The sequence below is a fragment of the Trichechus manatus genome, unplaced genomic scaffold (assembly GCF_000243295.1).
Source record: "Trichechus manatus latirostris isolate Lorelei unplaced genomic scaffold, TriManLat1.0 scaffold00003, whole genome shotgun sequence".
Classification (NCBI taxonomy): Eukaryota; Metazoa; Chordata; class Mammalia; order Sirenia; family Trichechidae; genus Trichechus; species Trichechus manatus.
This window is the reverse complement of record NW_004443939.1, coordinates 18,827,855-18,843,381: the sequence shown is the minus strand read 5'-3', so window position 1 is coordinate 18,843,381 and position 15,527 is coordinate 18,827,855. Positions and strand designations below refer to the sequence as shown.

Genomic DNA, 15,527 nt, shown 5'->3' with positions numbered 1-15,527 from the left:
ACAGTTTGCATTCCTCCCCTTAGAAGCACCACCCACAGTCACCCTTAGTCTAGAACAACTCTCCCAAGGCCTTTGATCTAATAAACATGCTCCACATCAAAGATGGATGTGACAGTTAGAGTTACTCCAGGGTTGCGAGTATAGGGCCACAGCCACCTGTACTTTGCATTTGACAATGACAAACACTTAGGCAGACAGTGTTATTTTGACTTTTGCAACACTTTACAATACTAAGGGCAGAAAATATATTATTGCCACATATAGATAATGAAAATGAGGTTCTGAAATGTAAAGTCACTTGATGAAGATTACACTTCTAATAAGTGGCAGATTTGAGCCAAATGTGCAGTGCAAAAGACTCCCGGTTTGATTCTATTTCCATTTGCATTCCTAGGTGAAGGAAAAGTGGCCATCACAAACCACTAAATATCTCTAGCTCTATATAGATAGCTAGATATCTTTGTTTATAGATATATAAACAACTAAATATGTAAATATAACTATATATATACATATATATATACATATGTTATCTACTTCACCTTACTCCTCTGTAAAATACTATCTTATGCTATCCATTTATTTCCAATATCTCCAGAGGGTATGAGGTTTAAAGGCAAATCACATTGTATATTCCATCTAAAACGTTTTGCCAGTGAAACATATAATGCAATCATCTACTGACACACAACCTCTGGTGGTATTTCACCCATCACACCAAATGGAAACGTTTGTCATAATCACATGAATCTCCTTTGTGTTTCAAAAAACAAAATAATAATAATAAGTATTTTGCAAAAGACCTGTCATGTTTTGGGGAGAATCCATTAAGACTATTCCTCAAGCATGTGCAATCAACAGAATTCTCAGAGAAATAGACGTCACAACACACACACACAAACACATTTTTTTAAATTCACAGTAAAATAATTATTTTAATCTTGAGTGATATTGTTTGACCAATATATATCAAAATACTAATTACATACACATTTCTTTGTGTTAAGGCAGGAGAATAAGAGAGACGAATTCTAATTCTAATAATTAAACTGCATACAACCTAAGGAATCTATTTGTATTTTGTATATTTGTTGTCAAAATACAAATATAACGCAAATTTTGTGGACATTACTCTTTAGGTTGAGAAAATGAAAAGCATGACTTTCATTCTTATATAAAATGAACACATTAACTCATTAATGAGAGATACAGGAAGATGTTACAACCAGATAAAAGGACAATCCAAAGAACACACACATCTATAGACCAAGAGTACTGAAATTAATGTGCTAATGTAGGCAAAACTCACTTCTTCCATTGTGAGGAAGAGAATTTAATAGAATCTCTAACTAACAGAATTTATTTACATGTCTATAGACAATACACATTTTGCCTCAGTGTCACTTATCTATGACTTGTAAAATAATTTAAAGGCAATGAAAGGCACAGAGCCTCATAAAATCAGATTCAGATAACCTGGGAGTGTGTGTTCTAAACAATTCGCAGTTTTCCATTGCAGCACAAATTTCTCCTTAAAATGATGAGACATGAAAATTTTAATAGCAGTTGAATTAAATAAATTGCTAATATTCTGAGATTTGATAATGTAATCTCCATTTTAATGACTGAAAACCACTTTATTTATGTATCTAATATTCTGTATTCTCTATATTCTGATTACTCACTTTCTTCTTTTTCCCAAACACCATTACCCAATAGTTTGGGACATATAAAAAAATAAATAAACAAATAATTGAAACAGCTCATCAGAATCACCTTGCCCTAAGCATCTACCTTGTGGAAAAATTAATATATTTTGGAAACTTATTAGGAGAATTAATAGACAAAATCTTTTTGCCATTGGGTGGGGGGGGCATTTAATTCATGATGTGACAGGAGTTTTACATTAGCATCAGTAAGAAAAATGAAGTCACAGTTGAGATAGCAGTATTTCATCAACCAAGTACAATGAGAATCATGAAAACATTGCAAGAAACTGTAGCAAGCACTGAATGGCCTGTTTCCTCTTAATGCTAATGAGCCCAGTCCACGCACAAATTTTGGTTTGGTAGGAACTGCAGGAGGTAGCATGGTTCATTAGGCCTTCAAAGCTCTAAAATGTTAAAGGGGGTGGTTTTCTGCTGTCATTTAAGTGAATTGCTAAAAGCCTTGGGATGTTCCTCGGTGAAACTTTGAATTTGCTAGTTTCTTCATTAATTTTGACCTTTTTACATTCAACCGTTAACTTTACACTCAACCACAGCAGACTTCTACGTCGTGCGGTTCAGAATTGTGCTTAAACAAGTACGCCAAGTACATGGAATTTTCTGGAAAAAAATTGGGGGACCATATTTTAGAAAAAGACATATAAAATATTCTTTGTAGACTATAATATGCTAATAATAAAGAACAAAAATTTCTTTATTGTACTAAAGCACCTAATAAGACCTACAGAAATCTTTCTAAGCAGTTTCGTAAATGTGGGTTATGGTCACACTGAAATTTGACATCTGCCTACCACACATTTGACAAGTGACTGGCAAAAGCTGTGGGTAAGAGCTTATTTTTTTATACACTCTTTAAGAAATTGTTGCTTCAGATTTGACATTACTTCAAGATGATGTCTTTCAAAACAAAAAACACACACAGACACACAATCGCATCACTGTCAGTGATCTGAGAAATAAGTTTGCAAGCCAACCATGTGGTGTTCTGGATAATTCAGAAAAAGAAAAAGAAGGAGAAACGACAACAGTGCAGCCAACAGTTTCTGTTTAAGTTTTGTTTGCTAAGATTTTAGCATAAGTAACATCTTGTGATTTAAATTAATCAGAAGACGACACCTGCTTCAAATGCTGACGTAGAGAAAAGAAGATTTTTTTTAAATTTAGAATAAAATTTATTTCTGGAAATACATCTTTCCTGTTGATAAACAGACAAATAATTTGTGCTTTGGAACGTCTTACTGTCTAATAACTTTAAATGTTGACAGAGAGAAAGGTTTTTAAAAATTTTTGGAATAATTTTTTTTCCTGGAAATATAAATTTTCAGTTTATAGGCAGGCAAGCGAGTATATGTGTTCAGAAACTCCTATTCCCCCATAATGCAGTGTTTCACAAGATATTAACAACTCATTTATGGTTTTAAATATGACAAATATATGTTTTATCAAGTAACAGAAGAACCTATGTAATGGTCTGCATTTTCTTGTTTAAGTTCATTCTCAGGCTAGTATCATTTCAGGAAGAATTTATCAACTTAAGTGTTGACTTTGGAAATTTAAAAAATTGACTTTAGACAAAAAGCTATTACTTCAACCTTTGGAAGATAACTTGAAATGTTCAAGTAACATTCATTAACTGATTCATTAACTCAATTCAAAGAAATGCGTAATTTGGGGGATCTTCAAAGAGCCATCTAAAAGGAATTGTCTGGTAGAGTTAATCTAGATTTTAGAAGACTATCACCAAACTGGAGAAAAAGACATCTGTTTGTCTAATCCTTTCTCTAGAAAGCCAACTTCACCTGAAAACTGAAAGAGGGAGAAAAGGAGGGAAGGGAAGGAGGGAAGGAGGGCAGGAGGGTGGGTAGTGAGAGAAAGATTACCAATGTATATTTTCTCTTAGAAAAAAATAGTGGAAAAATGTTGCTGAAGATTCTCTTCTTTTGTGTGTGTGTGTGTGTGTGTGTGTACTTCCTGCTGCTTGGGTCTGTCATGAAAACAATGTCTTTTCATTGCAATATGGCTTCAGTCATCACATTTACAATTAATTTACAATTAGTAAATACAGTGATGCGAACAAAGGCTACTGTCCTATATTTTCTAAGTTGTTATTTCTCTTACTTCTTTAAAAATTTAATTATTGTTCATTTAAAATTAGATTTTAACAATAATGTATCATACTCTTTTCTCAAGTAAATCTCAGAATATTCTATTGTATCACATAACATAATGAAAAAGATAAATTTCCATTCCTCTGTGACTTTGATAGTTAACAATGAATTCTTCTAGGCAATGTCTGAAATTGCTTAATAAGAAAATAAAATCTGAATTTAAATAGGTAACCACTTTCTAAATATGCACAGTATAATAAAGCATCAGATCTTCTGTAGTTGTCAAATGTAAACTTTTAATTTATGGGAGATCAAAAAAAAAAAAAGCCTTTAGAATTTAACACCTCTAACCTTAGGCTTCTGGGAAAAAAACAAAAAAATGTTTTTCAAAGGTAAATTAAAATAAAACTTTATTTTAAGAATTGACGCCTTTGAATTGTGGTGTTGGCGAATATTGAATATACCACGGACTGCCAAAAGAATGAATAAATCTGTCTTGAAAGAAGTACAACCAGAATGCTCCTTAGAAGCAAGGATGGCAAGACTATGTCTCACATACTTTGGACATGTTATCAAGCACAGTGTGTCATAAATCTGTGACATCTGTATATTCATGTGTCATACTCTGTCAGTCATGGTTGCAAACAACAGAAACAGATTGGCTAATCTGAGCAGAAAAGCATTTGACTGGAAGGATATTGGGTAGCTATTGAAATGATAGAAAACCTGACCGAAAACACAGCCAATAGACAAGCAAAAACACAGCTGAGGTCATGCGACAGGAGCAGGTAAGGATACCTCTATGGACATCTGACACCTCAACTGAACTCTCAGCTCTACTACTGTTACCCTGAATAATAATATTTAATTGTTCTCACATTTGTTTCACTTCCCCAAGATCCAAAGACCTGAGCAGTTGGCCAAACTTAAGTTTATATACCCAAGCCCTATGCCCTCAGATGCGGGAAATATCTATTCCACCTGAGTTTTAGAAGCAGGACATGGGCCCCTTTGTTCCACCAAGGTCTACTCATAGGAGATATTCACAAATTGGAGGGGTGTTCAGGTATTATTTAGCCAAAATATGACAACTGTCTACTACACATGCTTGTAGGCAAGTGAATATAATAGATTGTACATGGAGAGCCATTATACATTTGATTCGGTGTTAATTTAGTAAGGATTTTCTATTTTAACAATAATCGGAGAAGAAAATTCAACTACATCTGCATATTTAGCATCTCCTACACCAAAACTCTTTAACTGCTCATTAAAATGAATATGCTGAACAATTTATTAGAATGTTGTCTTTCATTTGATGTAGTCAGGAAAAGTATAGTGGAGTTGATACCAGTTCTAAACTTCATCTTTTGTAAAGACTCAATTTTTCGTTTGGTGAGATAGTTGATAGATGGATGATAGATAAACCAAAAACCAAACCTGTTGCCGTGGAGTTGATTCCGACTCATAGAGACCCTATAGGACAGAGTAGAACTGCCCCATAGAGTTTCCAAGGAGCACCTGATGGATTCAAACTGCTAACCTTTTGGTTAGCAGATGTAGCTCTTAACCACTGTGCCACCAGAGTTTTCAGATGATAGATATAGATAAATAATAGGTAAGTTTATAACTAAATGAATAGATGGTAGATAGACATACACATAACTTTTCTTTCCTCAATATAGACATTTCCTAGTATGGGAAAAATGTGAAAGCAATTTCTTTGCTTAAAGTTTCCTTTTTAAAAACAACAATCAAAACAAACAAAACAAAAAAATTGCCTAATGTTATTTAGAACATACATAGCATGTCATCTTGAACCTAAACACTTATTTCAAATACAGAGTTCCAATAAGAGTTTTCTTAGAAGTAGCTTTGTTTCCATGACAATTATTTATTTCAAGTGTAGAATATCATAAAAGCTTTTATACATTTAATATTTTAGTTTTAACAGGCCTTTTTCTTGTACACTAATTCAGTGCCTTAAACACGACCACATGTGTGAGCACGTTATAAAAGAATCATATTAAAAATTAATATAAAAACTAATCACCCTTAAGAAAGTAGCTTCACAGAACAGCCGAATAACTGTCTCTCTTTTAAATAGAAACTGTAATGATGTTGGTTTGAGCACTGATGAGCTCTGAGGACATGAAGATTTTCAAAAAGTGTGTGAATCAAATTCCAGATTTCTATAGTAGAGGAAAAAAATAGATCTAGAGTCTCTTTTATTACCTATGAGGGTAATGAATTAATAATCTGAATAATGTCATTGTGAGAAAAATGGAAACTAAAAAAATTTGGTCATCTGAAACAAAATAGCAAAAAAGCATGATAATTAGTTGAATGGCACATTGTGGCTTATCCTGTAGTTCCTTTTTTCATAAGAAAATAGACAATTCCTACATTCAGAGAAACAAACACCATTACTTCCCTTAACTACGAGGAGTTAGATCTTGGGAAAAGTGAGTGAAGACTTTGCGTTTACTTGTGTCGTTATCCTCAAAAACAAACAAATAAAAACTCGTTGCCATTGAGTAGATTCCGACTCACTAAATCTTCTTTCTGCATTTTGCCCTACATCATTTACTCTGCCTCAAAATGTGATTTTAACTCATTTAGAAATCCATTCTTTCATTCACTTACGAAGTATTTATTCAGTTACAGAATATACACTCTTGCCAAGCACTATACTGTTCTGTAAGGATGAGATACTTACAGTTTAATGAGAGAGACAGACACATATATAAATGATTACAACACACTGCAGTATTAGAATACATTTATGAAGTGTTTGGGGAGCACAGAAGACACAGTGTTTAACTCTGGACAAAGGAGGCAAGAAAGACTTCACAGGGGAGTGACACTGAAGCTTGATCTTAATATATGACAGTTTCATGCTGATTGTAAATTGTAATAAATATTTAATAAAAAATGATCCTGAGTCCTCATTTGGAGCAATGTATGTTAAAATAGCTAAATTAATTTTAATTTATGGCCAAAACATCACTTCTAGCAATCAAATGCAAAGTTGATACACACTGCCTACAACTATTTGTCTGTTCCTAGTCCCTCCTGAATACAGTCCAATAAGGTGTCTGTTCCCATCACATTAGTAAAACTCAGTGTCATAATGGCCTTCACGTTGCTAAATCCAAAGGTAATTAATTTCTCAGCCTTTGTGTTACTTGACCTATAAGCAGGATTTGACATGATTGATGAGTCACTTACTCCTCCTTGAAACACTTTCTTTACTTGGCTTTCACAAAACTATACTTGTCTTTCCAGCAATCCCACTCCTAGGTATATACCCTAAAGAAAAAAGAGCCATGACATGAATAGACGTACACACATCCATGTTCATTGAAGCATTATTCACAATAGCAAAAAGGTGGCAACAACCTAAGTGCCCACGAACAGATGAATGGATTAACAAACTGTGGTATATACACACAATAGAACACTACCCAATGATAAAGAATAATGATAAATCCGCAAAACATTTCACAACATGGATGAACTTGGAGGACATTATGCTGAGTGAAATAAGTCAGTCACAAAAGGATAAATATTGTATAAGACTGCTATTATAAAGTAACAACAAAAGGTTTACACACAGAAAAAAGAAATAAAAAAATCTTTGATGGTTACCAAGGATGGGAGAGAGAGGGAGGTAAAATTACCAAATCGATAGTAGACACATGTTAATATGGGTGAAGAGAAAGGCAATACGTAATATGGGAGATGTCAGCACAACATGAACCAAGGCAAGAGAGGAAAGCAGGAATAAAAGGCAACTATGGTAACTACTACAGCATAGACAATCCTGCAACAATAGTATTAATAAACAATAATTTATGAATGAATACATAGATAGACAGTAAACGAATACTTTCTTTTATAAGGATCAGCACAAAGCTGGTTCTTACGACACGGAGGTTAAAGATGTCCCAAATGTCTAACTTTTCCAATCTGCTGTATCACTCCATCATCTCTAACATCAACTACTCCCTCTCGCCTCAGTACTCTCCCTCCTGTCTTTGAGTTCCCTAAGTCTCTGCAACGTCTCACAGAACTCACAAACCACATAAAGGAAATGGCTCATATGGTTGTGGAGGCTGGCAAGTCCCAAATTTGTGGGGCAGGCTTAGACTTCTCCCTGGCCCTCAGTCTCTGCCCAGAGGCACCCAACTTTCTTGCTCCATGGGCCAGGAAGCCCACTGCGCTATCTCCTGTGGGTCTCTCCTTTTTTGGTGGTGGTGAGCTCTCTTCTTTGCTCTGGAATTGGCTCTATTTTAAAGGAAAACTGACTAATTCCCTTGGTAGGACACAATTACCCTATCACACAATCACCTGGGTAGGAGTTACAAGACTATGGCTAGAAAGGCCACACACAAAAGTAATTAATCCACTGCAGACAGATATGCCAAGAGGTGTGGGAGGATGTAAGGGAGCACACCCACTCGCATATACAAGTCTGGTGGTGGATGTTTCTAAATACACAGACTGCAGGTGCTCCTTATATATTAATATAGACAATAGAGCACACCAGTGGCACAGTCAGGGAAACCTCTTAGACATAACCAAACACCTCACGAGATGAACTTCCTAGAGTTGAGGGCAAAGGCCCATAGACTCGGGGGACTTCTACATCAGTTGGCACAACACAGTTCATAAAGACAATGTTCTACATCCTACTTTGGTGAGTAGGGTCCGGGGTCTTGAAAGCTTGCGAGCAGCCATCTAAGGCACAACTATTCGTCTCTTCCAGTCCGGAGCAAAGGAGAATGAAAAAATTCAAAGACTCAAGGAAGCAATCAGCCCAAAGGACTAATGGACCACATGAAGCACAGCCTACACGATCCCGAGACCAGAAAACTAGATAGTGCCAGCTACCACTACGGCTCTGACTGGGATCACAACAGAGCGGGAGAAAAATGTAGAACAAAAAATCAAAGTCACAAAAAAGACCAGACTTACCGGTCTGACAGAGACTGAAGGAACCCCCAAGACTATGGCCCTAAAGACACCCGTCTGACCTGGAATGAAGCCATTCTCAGAAACCACCTTCCAGCCCAACAATAGACAAATCCATATAATAAACAATAACACCTGAGAGGCACGTGCTCCTTAGAAAAATCAGTCCTATGAGACCAAAAGGGAAATATTTACCCAAAAGCAAAGATGAGACGGCAGGAAGGGGTAGAAAATTGGGACGGAAGGAAATGGGGAAACCAGGACAGAAATAGGGAGAGTGCTGACACATTGTGGGGAACGAAGTCAAGGCAATAAAACACTTTATTGTACAAACTATCAAATGGGAATTTAATTTGCTCTGTAAACTATTGCCTAATTCATTGAAAAAAAAAAAAACAAACCTTAATTTGTCTGATTTTCTTTCAATCTTTCTTGCCACAACTTTTCATCATTCTTTTGATGATTCCTTCTTCTAAACCTCTAAATGCTAGAGTTCTCAACAGTCCAGTCCTCAAACTGCACCTCTTTTCTAGCTGCACTCAATTCCTAAGTAATCTCATTCAATCTTGCAGCTCCAAACAGCATCTATATGTTTTTCCCTATTTATATCACCAGTGCAAAAGTCTGCTAAACCAAAGACCCAACCACCTATTCAGTATCTCCACTTGGATATATAAAAAGCATCTCACACTTAAATATGTCAACACTGAGCTCCAGGTATTGCCCTCTAAACCTGCTCCGCTTGTTGTCTTCCCCACCTCATGAAATACTAATTCCATTCTTTTAGTTGTTCAGGCCAAAAGACTTGGCGTCATCTGACTCTTTCTCTCAGATCCCACATCCACTCCATCAGCAGATCCTGTCAACTCTAGCTTCAACATACATCTAGAATTTGATGACTTCTATTTGTCTTTACTGCTCTGGCCTTATCCACCATCATCTCTTGTCTGGATTCATGTAGTAACCTAAATGGCCACCCTCATTCTGGCTTAGACTTCTTTACTCTATTCTCAACATCAAAGCCATAGAAATCCTATTATGGATGTCAGACCAATTTTTTTTTCCTGGTTAAAAACTGTCTACTATCTTCCCATGTTACTCTGAGTAGAAGACAAAATTTTTGCTATGAACCACAAAATCCTATGTGATTAGCTATATCATTATCTTTCTGTCATCATCTCCTGCCACATTTTCCCCATATTCATTTGACTTCAGTCTCACTAGCCTCCTTGTTGTTGTTAGGTGCCATCGAGTGGGTTCTGACTCATAGCGAACAGAACGAAACACTGCATGGTTCTGCGCCATCCTCATAATCATTATACTTGAGCCCATTGTTGCAGCCACTGTGTCAATCCATCTTGTTCAGGGTCTTCCTATTTTTTGCTGACCCTCTACTTAACCAAGCATGATGTTCTTCTCCAGGGACTGATACCTCTTGATAACGTGTCCAAAGTATGTGAGACGTAGTCTCGCCATCCTTGCTTCTAAGAAGCATTCTGGCTGTATTTCTTCTAAGATAAAGATTTGTTCGTTCTTTTGGCAGTCCATGGTATATTCAATATTCTTCGCCAATACCACTATTGAAGGGTGTCAATTCTTCTTCGGTCTTCCTTATTCTTTGTCCAGGTTACCCATGCAGATGAGGTGATTGAAAACATCATGGCTTGGGTCAGGTGCATCTTAGTCTTCAAGGTGTCATCTTTGCTTTTCAACATTTTAAAGAGGTCTTTTGTAGCAGATTTTCCCAATTCAATGCATCATTTGATTTCTTGACTACTGCTTCCATGGGTGTTGACTATGGCTCCAAGTAAAATGAAATCCTTGACAACTTAAATCTTTTCTCCTTTTATCATGATGTTGCTTATTGGTTCAGCTTCAATCTTTTCTCTGTTTATCATGATGTTGCTTACTGGACTAGCCTCCTTCCTGTTCCTCAAACACTGCAGGTACGCCCCACCTCAGGCACCCACACTTGCCCTCTGCTTAGAAGGAACTTCCATGTATGTTGAGTCCCTGGGTGTTGTAAGCTGTTACCCACAGGTGCCTTGGAAAGAAGGCCTGGAGACCTACTTCCAAAAAATCAGCCATTGAAAATCCTATGGAGTATAGTTCTACTCTGACACACATGGGGTCACCATGAGTCAGAATTACGGCAACTGGTGGTTCCTGCATAGCAACTTGGAGAAGCTCACGCCTTCCCCCAGCTCTTTACTCAAATGTCATATTTTCAATAAAACCTTACTCTTTCTAAAATTTGAATGTCCATTCCAATAATTTGCATCTCTCTTTGCTCTATTTTTTTCTTTAGCACTTACAACTAACACTATAATTTTTACCTATTGACCTTTTTTTTTTCTTCCAGTTTTTCCTATTAAAGTAAGCACCAATTAAAATGGTGCCTGGCACATGATAGGTACTCAATAAATATTTGTTGAATAAATCAATAATACACTACGTAAAGACTCAAGCTTCAGGATTTTATACAACATAAAGAAATCAGTATCTTGAGTACTCATCTGGATTCTGAGGACTTTACTAAAAGAAGAACAGTGTGACTATGCATATCTGTTGCTAAGTCAGAGCTCCCTTTCAACTGTGGTGGAGGGTACTGTACATCAAGGCGTGGGTCCCTGGCCCAAACATCTCCAGTGCTTTCTGCCCAGGCCAGAACTCCCGCTGGAAGGTTGAAGTGGTGGCAGACCTGAAGCTAAACTTTAAGAGATGCCAGCATTCCTGCCATGAAGGAAAGTGTTTTCCAATTCCTCTTCTGTTTTCCCTAAAAACTCACCCAGTTTTAAGCCTGGTCAAACATTCGTTTTATCTTTATGTTTCTCATCGGGATTTTTCATTTCACTGAAGAATTTTCTAATATACAAAAGATTGACCTGTGTTGTAGTATTGTGATTTCTTCAACCTCATGTTCTATTTTCTTCCAGAAATTTATATAAAAATTTTCCATTAGAATATAAGAAATTAACTTTTTTGGCTTTTCATGCCAATGACAGCAAAGCTATTGAAAACAGAATACCATATTTTTATGCAAATAACACGTGCTTTATACGTTTTGGGCACACTATACCAATATTTTTTACATGTTATTGACTTCAATTTCATTTTTTTTTTTTTTCCTATCCAATGGATTTAATTTTAAGTCTTCGTCTTGGTGCCTGTTGATGCGGAGGAGGTTTGGTTCCCTGCTGCAGACCCTCATCAGCTTACCCTGGAGTTTCCAAAGTAGCCCCTCTCCTGGCAGGATTCCTTCCTGGCTCTGCAAACTGCTTTCTCCAACGCAGGAAGAAATCAATTTTTCTGTCCCAGAAACAGCCCTTCGCAGAGCAGCGACCCCAGCTCAGGTGGTGTGCGGTCTGGGCATCCTGGGCCAGAGAGGCCACTCAGGTGGGCGACGCCACAACCGCGCGCATTCTGCCCGTCTGCGAGGCGGGACGGTCGCCGCGCTCTGGCCGCGGGGCGGGCATGCGATCCGCAGGCGCAGAGGGTTCGCGTGTCCCCTGCTCAGACGAGACGGGCCCGACTAGCGGGTGGGTCGGGGTGGAGGTCTCGGCGCTAGGGCAGTGCCCGCCGACACCGGCACTGCCCTTCTGCCTGTTTCATGTGGGGATGGCACCGTGGAACCCAGGCAGGCAAAGGCAACACCCTAGACAGCCCCGGGACCAGCCCGGGCTCTGGCTGTGGCAGCCCCACACGCAGCCCTCCACCGGACCCTCTGCCCATCTCCGGCGCCGGTACCTGAGCCCAGATCCGCTGCGAGGAACTCCACCACTCTCAGCGCTGGCCTTGAACTGTTCCAGAGCAAACGCAGTTTCAAGTGTTTACTTTCCTATTACTGGGTTACTGCTAAACTTGGTCCATGACTTCTTGACCATGGCTTATGCCTTTATTATATAAATATGATCAAAAGTAACATTTTCGGACTACTGAATGCAGATGAATGAGGCCGAAATTCACTTCTGAAAATGTCAGGAGACATGTGCCGTGTATGCATGGGTGCGCTGTTCCAGAACTTTTTTTACATAATTTCATCATTTCCATCTGTTGTATGTATGTATGAGTTATTTACATGAGCATGCTATTTGCGAAAAATACGGTAGTTGTTGAGATGATAACACCCAAATTTGACAATTTCGAACACAGTCTAAACTAAAATAACCAAGAAATTGTGCTGGTTTTCATATTCCTAAAAAATGGTATTTTCATTTGGATTTTTAACAACTGTTTGTTTTGACTAATTCAGTTTTTTGTGTGTCCTAACAGGCACCTAACATATAACAGATAAATGCTGAAATCTCATTGGCTTATCTCTATTAAAGTTTATTTCTTACTTATGCAAAGGTCAAGTAACAGTATGGTTGAGGTGAGGAGTACTCTCCTCCATGCAGGCATTCAAGGACCCAAGCTGAAGGAAGCCTTTGTCACCTTCAAAACATGACTCCTATGGCCAACTTTGGTATCCAACATCTAACTGCAAGGCAAAGGAAAAGAGAGAGTAGAAGACCATGAGGGGTGTTTTTAAGAACCAGGCCTATACTTGAGAATATATTATGTCTATACTCCATTGGCCAGCACTTGAACTTATGGCCCCAATCTACACCAAGAGAGACTGGAAAATGTGTGCCAAGAAGAAAGAAGAAATGGATTTTGTTAAATTTAGCCAGCCTCTGCCACAGTCTACTCTTTCACTTACTAAATATCCATTTCCCTTTTTATCCCACCTATAAACCAAATCTGTTGCCATCGAGTGGATTCCAACTCATAGCGACCCTATAGGACAGTGTAGAACTGCCCTATAGGATTTCCAAGGCTGTGATCTTTACAGAATCAGACTGCCACATCTTTCGTCTGTGAAAAGAGCTGGTGGGTTTGAACTGCTGACCTTCTGGATAGCTGCCGAGCTCTTAACCAGAGCGCCACCCGGGCTCCTCATCCCACATATAGAACCTAAAAAAAGACCATCCAAGGGTCCATCCAGACACTGCAACTAGCTCAAAGTCCTGTATCTTCTGATGATGCAAAAACTCTCCATGAAGTCCAAATTTGTTTCCTCATGAACGGTAACCCCTGTGAATATAAAGACAACTTACTTCTATTTTTTTACCCTCAAACCACACAAATACCCAAATTAGTGAAAGGACACAGTAATTACAATGAAAGCTTCCATCCAGAAAAGAAAAAAAAAGTAACTGTAGCAATTTATGATATTCTTCTACAGGAAAGACATTTTGAAAGGCCCCTCCTTCACTTGCTGTTGTTAGGTGCCATCAAGTCAGTTCTGACTCATAAAGATCCTATATACAGCAGAACGAAACACTGCCCAGTCCTGCACCATCCTCACAATCGTTACTGTTTGAGCCCATTGTTGCAACCACTGTGTCAATCCATCTCATTGAGGGTCTTCCTCTTTTTCGCTGACCCTCTGCTTTACCAAGCACAATGTCCTTCTTCAGGGATTTGTCCTTCCTGATAACATGTCCAAAGTACGTGAGAGGAAGTCTTGCCATCCTCACTTCTAAGGAGTATTCTGGCTGTACTTCTTCCAAGACAGATTTGTTCATTCTTCTGACAGTCCATGGTATATTCAGTGTTCTTCTCCAACACCATAATTCAAAGGCATCAATTCTTCTTCAGTCTTCCTTATTCATTGTTCAGCGTTCACATGCATATGAGGCGATTGAAAACACCACGGCTTGGGTCAGGAGCACCTTAGTCCTCAAGGTGCCGTCTTTGCTTTTTAACACTTTAAAGAGGTCTTTTGCAGCAGATTTGCCCAATGCAATACATCTTTTGATTTCTTGACTACTGCTTCCATGGGTATTGATTGTGGATCCAGGAAAAATGAAATCATTGACAACTTCAGTATCTTCCCCGTTTATCATGCTGTTGCTTATTGGTCCAGTTCTGAGAATTTCTGCTTTCTTTATGTTGAGGTGTGATCCATACTGAAGGCTGTAGTCTTTGATCTTCATCAGTAAGTGCCTCAAGTCCTCTTTACTTTCAGCAAGCAAGGTTGTGTCACCTGCATATTGCAGGTTGCTATTGAGTCTTCCTCCAATCCTCATGCTGTATTTTTATTCTCTTGATTATTTGCTTAGCATACAGATTGAATAAGTATGGTGAAAGGACACAACCCTGAAGCACACCTTTCCTGATTTCAAATCATGCAGCATTCCCTTGTTCTGTTTGAACGACTGCCTCTTGATCTATGTACAGGTTTCACATGAGCACAATTAAGTGTTCTGGAATTCCCATTCTTCATATTGTTATCCATAATTTGTTATGTCCCACACAATGGAACGCCTTTGCATAGTCAAGAAAACACAGCTCTTTGGTCTCAGCCAAGGAAGTGAGACGACGAAGGGAATGTCATTGTTTGGAAAATGATGCAATAAGATGTACATGTTGTGCTGCCACTGTGGCTCTAAGGCCTACCACCTTCAAAATTCTACCTGCGGCAAATGTGGCTACCCTGCCAAGTGCAAGAGAAAGTATATTTGGAGTGCCAAGGCTAAAAGATGAAATACCACTAATAACGGTCGAATGAGACACCTAAAAATTGTATACCACAGATTCAGGCATGTATTCCTTGTAGGAACGACACATAAACCCAAGAGGGCAGCATCCAGTTCATCTTAAGAAATTCCAGAAACAAGACCCATACCTCACGCCGTGAACAAAAACTAACTCAAAATGGATCAAAGAC

General features: G+C 38.2%; 1 pseudogene; it reads left to right on the top strand.

Moving 5' to 3' along the window:
• Positions 1-15,115: 15,115 nt before the first annotated feature.
• LOC111820405 (60S ribosomal protein L37 pseudogene) lies at positions 15,116-15,460 on the top strand (annotated as a pseudogene).
• Positions 15,461-15,527: the final 67 nt, after the last annotated feature.